Below are 10947 nucleotides of genomic sequence, written 5' to 3' on the forward strand. Positions count from 1 at the left end.
AAGCAGTCTGAAAGTAGTGAGAGAATTATTTTCAGAAATACTCTGCTCTGAACATACATGTGTAATGTTTTCTGAATAGCAGAAAGTCTTATTAAATGACCAAATAGTCCTGCCTGGCCTTAATACGTGCAAGTCTTTGAAAAGCATTAATTTATCTACCTCTTTGTAATGAATAATGAGCAAAAGTTTGTCTGACACTTCCAAATAGCTCTCACTGAAATCAATCTGTTGCTACACCTACACAACACTTACTTGAGAGTGCCTTACAAGAGATATATACTGTAATATGCAAAAAATATTGATGTTACTTGTGGAAAAAAAAAATGCTTGCATGTCCAGGAAGCATTACCATGATATTTCCACACAGCTTGTTCATTCATAGTTATTCCTATCTTTTGAAACAAAACTTGCCTTGCTGGTTTGCCCATGCCAAGTAAAATGGATGCACATAGACATGCATGCTATTATCACTGCTCTACTAGTTCATGCAAGCTCTCATTTAGAGTAAAGTACTTCCAGTCTGTATCAGACGTTGAAGAATTGACTCTGAAAATAGCACGGACATTCACAACCAGTTTTACTAAACATTTCTGTTGCCTGTGAAAGTACTAGAGAAAAACAAACGAATGAACAGAGAGAAAAAAACTTTTTAAACCTTTAGATGGTGAAACTGCAATTCACCAAACAAGGAGAAAATCAGAAATATACATTGAAAAACATTTAAAAGTTCCTGTGAGAACAAAAATTCAAGGAAAACTGCAACTTCCACATCAGTTCAACAGCATACATAGCATAACACCTTGACCCAAAGATTTGTAAAAATTTCAAAAATGGAAAAAAAAAAAGTCTGCAATCTCATTTTTCTTTAGAAAGAAGGGAATCATAAATCAGATTAAAAAGAAATTATATGCAAAATTTCTAGGGATAAACTATTGTGACTAAAATTTCCATGGACCCCAAAAGTCCTCAGTTTTTCTGATGAGCAGGGTGATCCACGTATACTTAAAAACATTTTTACTGAGGAAGTTTAAACGAAGTACAAATAATGCAAGCACCAAACTCCACTTCTCTTCAGTCAGGACAGTTAAACATAGGTTGTTGTGTTCAATAAAGAACTAATGGTTTAAGATAAAAAGTATATTTAGGTGATTTCAGATCCTTTCCTACCCTTAAATTATTTCTTTGCATTTATCAAAAACAGCAACACAGCAATAAATTCTGGCTGAACTGAAAATTTTAGCTTGTGGTATCAATATTTTATAACGTTCTTTAACTTTTCAATTTCTTTATTTCACCTTGCTCTTGTATAGCTATGACTTGTCCTCCTTGTAAAGCAGCATCCCTTCTTCCCCTCTTCTGATAATTATTGCATTAGATTTGCATGTTACTTGCAGTCTATGCATCTCATGGTGGCAGAGCTGGTACCTCTGAGGTGGTGTAGATATTCTAAGTTCAAGGTGCTTTTAGATTAGTCATGTGGATTTCACAAAGAAAATCTCAATTTAGTCCCACCGTACTACAGAGTACTACTGTTTAATGTGAATTTTTCTATGTCCTCTTTTAAAGTAACTGTTGCAATAATTAGCAAACATTTACAGCCACATACTAGAAAATATGGAACATAACTTTTATATGGCCAAAGTGAAAATCAGAGATAAGAATCTTAAAAATGGCTTCAAGTTAACAATTGTTAATTGAAAGCCCAAAACATAAAAAACTACTTTTCATCTTGAAGACTTAAGTGTCTTGTGATAACCACAGTTATTCTGTAGATAAGACACCAGAGAAAGTACAGTTAGAAAGTAGAAAGGCTTTCACAAACAGAATTAAAAGAAAAAGGAAAGAATAGCTTTCTGATGTTATTTTGGTACTAGCGAGAAAAAGCAAGCAAAAGACTAGATAAGAAGCTAGAAGAAAAACAAGTGACAAAAAGTCTATAGTGACATAGATTGAAAAGCCAAAATGAGTCCAAAAGAGATCAGAGGACACATTTTGACATAAAGCATCTGGAAACTGAAAATAAGAGAGAGAACTTTCCCATCTGTGTAAGGCAACTAAATAGCTAATAGATTTTTTTTTATTTTTATTTTTTTTAAGCAGTATTGGAGGTCTTGTTAAACGTGCAAGCAGAAAGATAAATAAAAAAATAAAGAAAAAGCAAAGTTCAAGACATGGCTATGTTGTCTTAAACAGATCAAGTCTAAAAGATAGACAAGTCTTCATGATAAAGACCTTCTGACAGTCACACCGATTTAAAAGGTTCAAAGCATCCAAAATGATAAAAATGATTAAACACCAAAATGGAAAGTGGTTAGAGAGCATTTGTTAAACAAGTGATAAATAGTCCCTTAGTCACCTCTTATGCTTTTAAAGAGATTACAGAACATACAAGAGACACCAATGCAGTTGAAGAAAAGACTCAGAACAGGCTTTTCAGATGATCATAGCATTGTCAGCCTCAACATCTACCAAAAAAATGTGTTATCCTCAGAATCAGGGAAAAATCAAGAGCAATTTCCTTCTGCAACCTGTCAAGAAGCAAGTAGGTTTCCAGAGCAGAAAACACCAAATAGATTTTAAATCATCTGTATAAAGTGGGTGTTTTCATTTTATAGACCTAAGGTGAAATGACAAGTACCTTTCATGAAAAATATTAGATTTTCAAAAATCTTTTGATAGCAGTCATGCTGTCAGAAAGTCCAGTGGTTTGTAATGGTAACTGGAGTTGTACAATACCGTATGTACAACTGTACCGTATGACTGTACAATATTCCTGTTATTGTTATTACAAAGTTATCTACAGAGAGCAACTAAGTAGTTTTGTGGACAAAAGATGCAATACACTTGGACGATTTTCATTTCACTTCCCAAGTGGAAGATATGGACCAGTTATTAGTAGACACGGCAAAACATTTTGGTCACTTCATTGACAGGGAAGAAAAAAATGTGGCTTTTAATTATTCCCAACCAATCCCAGAGCAGACAGAGGAACATTAATAAATGTTGATCATTTAACTTTCTTAGGAAATGGAATAGATGATGACTAAGCCACCCTTGAATTCATAAAATGAAAACAAAGGCAGGAAATGGCTTTCATAAACTTGTAAAAGTTGGGGGAGAGAGAAAGGAGGGGGTGTGTTAAAAAAAAATCAAAATTGGTATTAAATAGAAATTTTTCCTTGCGCTGTTAAGTCTCTTCTTGCTTGGAGCAGAATCAGAGCTCCAAAACAACATTTGACAAAAGAGAATAACTCATTTCAAAATCCTCATGGGAAACACTTGGAATCCACTGGACAGAAATACAGCATTGGGTATCATAGGCTGAGCACACAAGCATAAAACATTAAAGCTTAACAAGAGGAAGTGGCAGATGTGGTTAGCACATGTTCTGATAATGCCACTAATATGAATCTGCTATCAAGTGATAACCTGAAGACTGAGTGAGTGCAAAAAGGAGAACTAGAATAGTAACACAGTTAGAGTTGGATCTCTGGTTAATCACTCTAAAAAGAACGGGACCACAACATCAGAGAAACTGGTTCCCTGACTGACCCAAAGGTGCGGGAGTAGAAACAACTCCCATCTGAAATATCAAAACATCTCTAAAGAGGATGCAGGTGCACAAGACACCAGGGAGCTCAGAGCTGGAATACGATGACAAAATCAGCTAGCTCACCGCTGAATACCAATCTAGCCATGGGAATGGGTCTAGGCTTCACTTCAGTGTTTCCAATTACTGAGCATCAGATAGAGCAGTTAAGCAAAACAAGGCTTCTTTGGTGATGTCTGACTCTGAATGCCAAAAAAGAAGAACAACCCAAAAGGAATAAAAATGGGCTGTCAGAGAAAGAATGATCTACTGCTTTCTGTTGTGTTGAGAGGACTGCTCCAGTCAAGTCTGGCACAGTATCACAGTCTTGCATAGATGAGAGAAACAGTGTATTTTATGATGACTCACTGGCACCAGACAGCACAAGGGAGTTTTCATTAAAAACCAGAGGCTCTGGAGCAGTCAGAATTTGCAGTTAAGGACAGCAACCATTCTGATTTGCAGAATCAATAAGCAGCATGTTATGTCAGAAATGTAACTCGGACCCAGTATGCTCATTACCTCCTACAAATTATGGACCAAAACTACTTGCAGACAACCAAAACAGGTTATTGGACAGATCAGCTTTATATACAGTTCTGATAATTTAAATAAGTTTTGCAACACTGAAGTGAGCCTTCACACGAATAGGGATATATAACCTTGTAAATGCTAAAACCAGCAACTAGTGCAGGCTCACTTACCTTCTTGTTTTTTATGACATGACATAGATTTGTCAGTTGTATGTGATTAGTATGGCTTTACAGGGGACTAAAAGATTTTCCATTCTGCTCAAAATTCTGTAAGGAGTTAATACAATTTGCAGTTCAGATTATTACTTGGTGTGCTTGGACACGAGTTCTCCATTCATTTTGAGGAACAGATCTAGTCAAGAGTTTGGACAGCATGAGGCTCCCCACCACATCTCGCCAATATTCCTCACAGCCCAGCCCTGGTGCGCAGAGAACATCTGGCAGGGGACAGCCCCTGTTGCAGATGTCTGGGACCTGTCTGCCCCGAGTGCCGGCAGGCACACAAGCACCATGCACTGTGCAAGGAGGAAGCTTGTCATATCCTATAAACAGCAGATAGGCTGCAATTTTTCCTAGATATTTGAGTTCTGTTTTCCCAAAGGAACTGCTGTGAAGTATGCAGAATCTATTATAAACAAGTGCTAAGGCTTTTCCATAAACCCAATGACAGGAGAAAGAAATATGCGTAAACAGTTGGAGCAACCAAGACACACATACAGGCCAATGCAAATATCATGCTTCCCCTCATCTACTTTTCCTATCAGCAACAGGAGTGACTTTCGCTATGAATTATCATGAAACACGATATTAACAAACTAATGATTTCAGGAGTCAATAATTTACTGGAAAATGTCTTTTTTTTTTTTTCTTTTTAAGTTCTGAAATTTCTTGTACAGTTATCCTTCGAGCTATGTGAGAGGAAACTTCTTTCATTACCAAAAATTGTAAGTTTATACTTTATCATCCTTTTCATCCAGAGAAACCCCAAACCACCCAACAATTCTTATGAAAATCCAGACAAGCTTCCTCTAAAAACAATCCACAATCTAAGAGTCATAGCCTCACTGGAGATTTAAGATACCATAATTCAAATCCCAGCTCAGGCTAAGATGTAGGAGGAATATGAGTGGATATCCCATAACCTAGGTGAGTGAGTGCACTAATTACCAGGCTTTTTGATATTCTCAGGTGAACTGCTCTCAATTATTCTACTGGAGTAACCTCATCTTGTATAACTAATTACATATCCACAGGGCTAACAAGGCTGTTCCTCTAAGCCCACTGGTTATGGGACTCACCTTAAGTTGTGAAAGATCCAGATTCAATTAGTATTTTAATTACTTACATAAAACAGAACTATTTTCACAAGAGAAACTGAAATTGTAACACCCCAAAAAATGCCTCAAGGTTATGACATTCATAATACGACATGGGTGGCAATTTCAAGCTTTCAACCTGAACTACATTCATAGGACTTAAATGTGTGACATTGTGTGCGTGCTCTGCTAAGGCAGATGATCCCATCTGAGTGCCAGAAACATCCTGGGTTGAGAAGCGATAACTCTTGCTGTTGAGCAGCTGTCCCAGACATAGCTATTAAGTATAATAATATGCATACACGCACACACACAGAGGTATATAGGTATGAACAGTAACATTCCTATTCCATGCTAGAAAATAATTAAAGAATAAGAAATATTATTTTCAAAGGAAACAATAGAAATATCCCAATGGAGAGCCTAATAATTCTTACAGGCACACAGGCCTTGTCTGCAGTGGATATTTTGCCATTTCCAATACCTTTTCCATGAATGCAATAGTCTCAGAGAGAAAATGTAACAGAATTACTTCTCTCAAAAGCAGCCTTAGGAGTTTTCTTCTGTGCTTTCTCCCTCTTCCCCCTTTTTAAACTGGTAGTCACATGCTATAATGATTAAAAGCATAAATAACTAAATATGCTCAACAATGAAAACAACACATTTCTTCACAGTATGAAACCTTAGAGTTAGGAGGTAATACTAAAATTTTGTTAGTTATTAAGAGCTGGCTGCTACTTCACTTCTTCCTACACCCCTCAATAACGCAATGCCTATTACAAATTTAAAAAGTATGTTAATTACCTGTAAACAACTAATACATTTTTAAAGGAACATTCCAAAAAAACCAAAACCAACCCACTTTCCTTTTCTTGCAATAAACTCCTTTACAGTCCGCACTTCTAACACGCTGCAGAAAAGTAAGTTTGTGATCGTATATTAAATTGACAGTATGGTTATTTAATTAATATATTGTTGTAGAATCAGTCTAGCATTGGACATGATTCCAATTTGAATTGAATGTACTGAGTACTCAACACCAAATCAGGGCTTGGATTACATAGAACATGAAGACCATTCTTCCTACAGAATTTTGGAATACAAGTCTGGAACTTTTCTTCAGAATCTTGGTTTCTCACTTGAGGAACTCTTAGGGTGTAGCAATGTAAACAAACTTACCAAATAGGTATATACACATACATATACCTATTAAGCATAGTAATTAAATGAATACATGAACACAATATATGGTATACTCAGCCTGTTAAAGTCTGTCAAACTATGTGGTTATACACAACTTCTATATGTATACATATTTATATGTATATGCACACACATGCACATTCACACACACAGTGTTGTTCAAGCTATCCTAGTTTTTCAAGCTATGACCAACTTATGCCTTACAGATAAAATAATTGAGCAAAATTTTAGCCTGGAAATTTACAGAATATAAAACAGTTTCAATTTGCTCTTAATATTTTGGAATTTTTGCCCTAGGAAAATAATGACCAAATATTTTGTTTCAAGAAGTTTGTACCTCAACATACAGATATTTTTTCAAAAAACAGATATTTTTCTGAAGTATATTTAATTTTTAATGACTTATATGAAGACTTGTGGTGGTTTGAATGTTCTGGGGACAAATGCAATCAAAGATTTGGAACCGCCCCCAGAGGACAGGAGTTGCATTTGGCAACCACTTCAGTAATGTCTCAAAGGGGAATTACTCTGGATACCTTGAGCTCCACAGAATTTATTAAATCATCACATCATTTCAACCCAAACCTTCTTAAAAATTTGCTGCTCAATGGCATGTGTATCTACCTCTGTTCCTAAGGAATCTATAAATGGAAGTGGCATTGGTACTCATGACTCACGTACGTTGGCAGCGCTGTGTGGGCAATTCAGCACAGCATGTTCTCACCCCAAGACTGATCTACCTGGCTGGGACCTGTTTTCACTTTCACTTATCTTCACAATAAATTTAATATTTGCATCCTGCCTCTTAACTAAATGAGGACATAAAAGAAAGTAACATGGATTTGATTTTGACAGATTGCCAACATCTTATCTTTATTGAAGCTCTGTAGACATAATAATGTTTCCCTGACTCCAGAGTCCATGAAGTTTTATGAAATATCTGGTGTGGTCATGTCTTTGCTGGATCCAATAGCCATAATATCAATTCCAAAAATGCTTTTCTAATCCTTTCAACAGCTCAAAGCTTTGCCCATTCTTCCAATGTTTTTCTAATATTATTTTAATAAATAAAAGTTATGTATCAGACAATGTGTTGTGTTTATTTGTTTTTTATTTCAGTATTTTTTTCTACAGTTCACCATCCCTTTTGTCATAACACATCTAACAAGCAACTTCAAGTTTTTCTGTCTTGCATTACCTGTCCCTTACTCAGTGACAAGTTATCCTGGACAAGACAGACTCACATTACAAATTCTACGGAAGGAAAAATATCTGTTTTGAATTGAATTTTTCTAACTTGCATTTACTATTATTTGTCTGAGTACCTCATTCTACAGCTGGAGCTGTAAGTGCCCATATTTATCCCAGAGTAAGAAAAAAACTTAACTTGGTTTCCTGCAGTAGTGAAACTGTGTTAAGCAGTTCTCAGACTTGTATCACATTCCTCCTTCCTCCCAAGTCCTACAAGCAGTCACAGGGTAATTCACATTTCTGGCGCTGCCCCTCTTTTGTTAGATTTGCTCCGTCATCTTCAAACAAACCCGTTCTGCTCAAGCACAAAACCACCCCACAGCTATGGGGTGCTCACTCCAGCATCCCTCTGAAGCACCACAAGGCAAAGGCCTTCACCTGAGCATCAGCAGAACCTTAGCAAATGACTTTGGGGGAAGTTCAGAGGGGAAAGAGCTGTAAAGAACTCTGCAAGAAAAACCCTCAAATACAGTCTGCCAATGAAAACATCCACTCCCTGGCATGCCAACATAGCCAAGTGGGTGAGTAAGGAAGGAGGGTTTGAGGCCAGCAGCTTTTGAACAAAATGAGCAGACACTACTCATCCTGGAGGGCTTGGACTGGGGTGGGTGATGAATGACACTACTGTGCGAGGTCCATTTCTTTTGGCTAAAGAATTTCGACATGCTTAAAAAAGCAACATACTCTAGCCAAAATTCACTAAATGAATAAAGAACAATTGATAAGATAACACAAAAATATGAGCAATAAATCTGTATTCTCTGTAGGATAGGAAAAGTCTAACAAGAACAGCGAAATGAACACAAACCCACAGTGTGCTATAGAAAATTGCTAAGATGTGATATCAAAACATGAGACAAAAATATCTCCCTTGCAGAAAGGATTTTGGCTAAGCACAGTTCCTGGCCTGGAGCTTCTTGTGGTGATGATTTTCTATTCTCCCTTTTCTGAACAGAAGAGATCCAGGAGTTCACATGGATAACTATGGTGCTAATTAAGAAAACAGGTGTGAGAGTCTTCCCCACCTTCCATACTACTCCAGTCCACTTTTGCCATGGAGAGGAAAGAGGGAGAGAAAATCTCATTTTGAATGAACTGGAACACAGCAAATCTGAAATGATATAAAACCCACCACCATTCCAGCCCTGTAAAATCCTTATCCAGATACCTACAAAAAACAAGATGTTAACACAGTCAAATTTCACTAGGAACATAGATAATGACAAAGAAAGGAAGAAAGAAAAAAAAAATTAAAGAAATTGTAACAAGAAAAATCACTTTTCAGCAGTCACAGGAAATTGAAAAAGAGAGGGGCTGTGGTTTAATTGAGAAGATAGAGCTCTCAGGCATATGGGTCTCTGGAGAAATCTGAGACATCCTATTGAATGAAGCTCCAACTGTTCCAGGAAAGTAAGCTGATATTCATTTCCAACTTTGAAGATTGAGCCCCATCTTCAACCTCCAGGGAGCAAAGCTGGTAAAACTGAAGTTCACTGTGAGCAAAAGACAGCATCAAATCTAGATGGCCACTTGCTCTGCCTGCATCTATTGAGCCATGGGGCGTGCTGAAAGGAGGCTTTGGTTGTCAGAGTAAGTGGTGGAGACAGATAAGCTGGCTAGATGCAGGCTCAGTGTTTACTCAGATCACATTAGGTGGGAAGGTCTGCTAAAGTTAGTGACCCTGCTGCTTACCCCAGCCTTTCTGGCTATCCTGCAACCTCTTAGTAGCAACAGCTGCTAAACGATGCCCTCTCATATTCCTCTCTGCTTTCTCTTCAAATACATATAAAGGCCACATGAAATAATAAACATTTGTGCCAAAAAGAAAGAACAACCATTAAGTAGTACCTTCTGCTTTTAATAGAGGAAAAACAGGTCCTGGATAGGATGGGTTTCCATGGGTTTGAAACTCCTTCCCCTTTCAATCAATGATTTGCAGGCAAGGTCTGATACATGCTGACAGCAAAAAATTGCCTTTGCTCTCACACTGTCTTCCAGGCACAATTTCTCTCACGTCCTTTGCTATATCAAAGTCTTTTTTACTAAGAGGTTGAACAGGAGCAGATAAGGTGAGGGGAAAAGGAAAAGAAGGCAAGAAATATCTTTTAAACCTAGACTAAACTGTGATAAAAATTTCCATCTACAGTACAACAATATTTGCCTCAAGAAAGCAGTTTATTCAGCTGCTCAGGAATGAGGCTCAAATTCTTTCTGATAAAGGGTTTTCCTAATTATGCCAGTGAGTCAGAGGCAATGCATTCCATCCAGCCACCGAATGTTTAAAAAGACTGTTATTGAGGGTATGTGCTACTTTTTAGCATTTCTCCACAACTAACAATCAAAAATAAATACCTAGAAGGAAGCCTCCTCCAGCTCCCCAGACAAGTCTCAGGAAAAACAGGCTGTTCCTTTTGACAGAACTCCAGTCTACTTCTCAGAAAGCCCAAGTTCAGCCTGCTGCTCTACCACAGCCTCCCTTGGAAACCATCAAGAAGTCACTTGGGTATGCTATACTGACTAATTCCAATAGCTTACACTGTTCTTCCTGCAGACCCCAGTGAAACAAACCACTGCAAGTCTTTGTAAATCAGGAGAGATTTGCCGTTCTAATGACTAAAACTACAAAGGTTTGGCTGTGGCATCACTGCAAACAGCCCCTATTCCTGCATCAAGAACTGAAGAATTTGTTCTTGAGCTCTGCTGTGCAAAACCCCTTGTCAGTAATACCTCCAGCCGTATCTAGAAGGATTCTGGGACTCAGGACAACACTAAGATACCTCACTCAGTAACTCATCCCTTGCTTTTCTTGGGAGAAGTTTAAGTGACAAGATCACAGGACAAGCAGCATCTGCTCAGACCCTTTAACATGCTCATCTCACTACTTAACAGACCAGGAAAGTCCATGGTTTCAATGTAGCTGTGAGGACTAGTTCAGCTTTTGTACATATTACAATGCTTAACTCAGCCAACAGAATCAATAGACTTTTTTACCTCTGCTTTTCAAAGCTGAAAGAGCATAAAAAGCATCATGTCTGATGTGATCTGAGACAAAAAA

At 37.5% G+C, this 10947-nt stretch overlaps 1 protein-coding gene across 1 annotated transcript in view; it reads right to left on the bottom strand.

Moving 5' to 3' along the window:
- RPS6KA2 (ribosomal protein S6 kinase A2) overlaps nucleotides 1–9824 on the bottom strand; it is a 224036-nt gene extending 214212 nt beyond the window's left edge. Inside the window, exon 1 of the mRNA XM_035539012.2 lies at nucleotides 9741–9824. The gene's annotated coding sequence lies outside the window, so the exon portion shown is untranslated. The remainder of the gene's footprint in view (nucleotides 1–9740) is intronic.
- Between the last annotated feature and the right edge of the window lie 1123 nt (nucleotides 9825–10947).

The sequence above is a fragment of the Cygnus atratus genome, chromosome 3 (assembly GCF_013377495.2).
Source record: "Cygnus atratus isolate AKBS03 ecotype Queensland, Australia chromosome 3, CAtr_DNAZoo_HiC_assembly, whole genome shotgun sequence".
Lineage (NCBI taxonomy): Eukaryota > Metazoa > Chordata > Aves > Anseriformes > Anatidae > Cygnus > Cygnus atratus.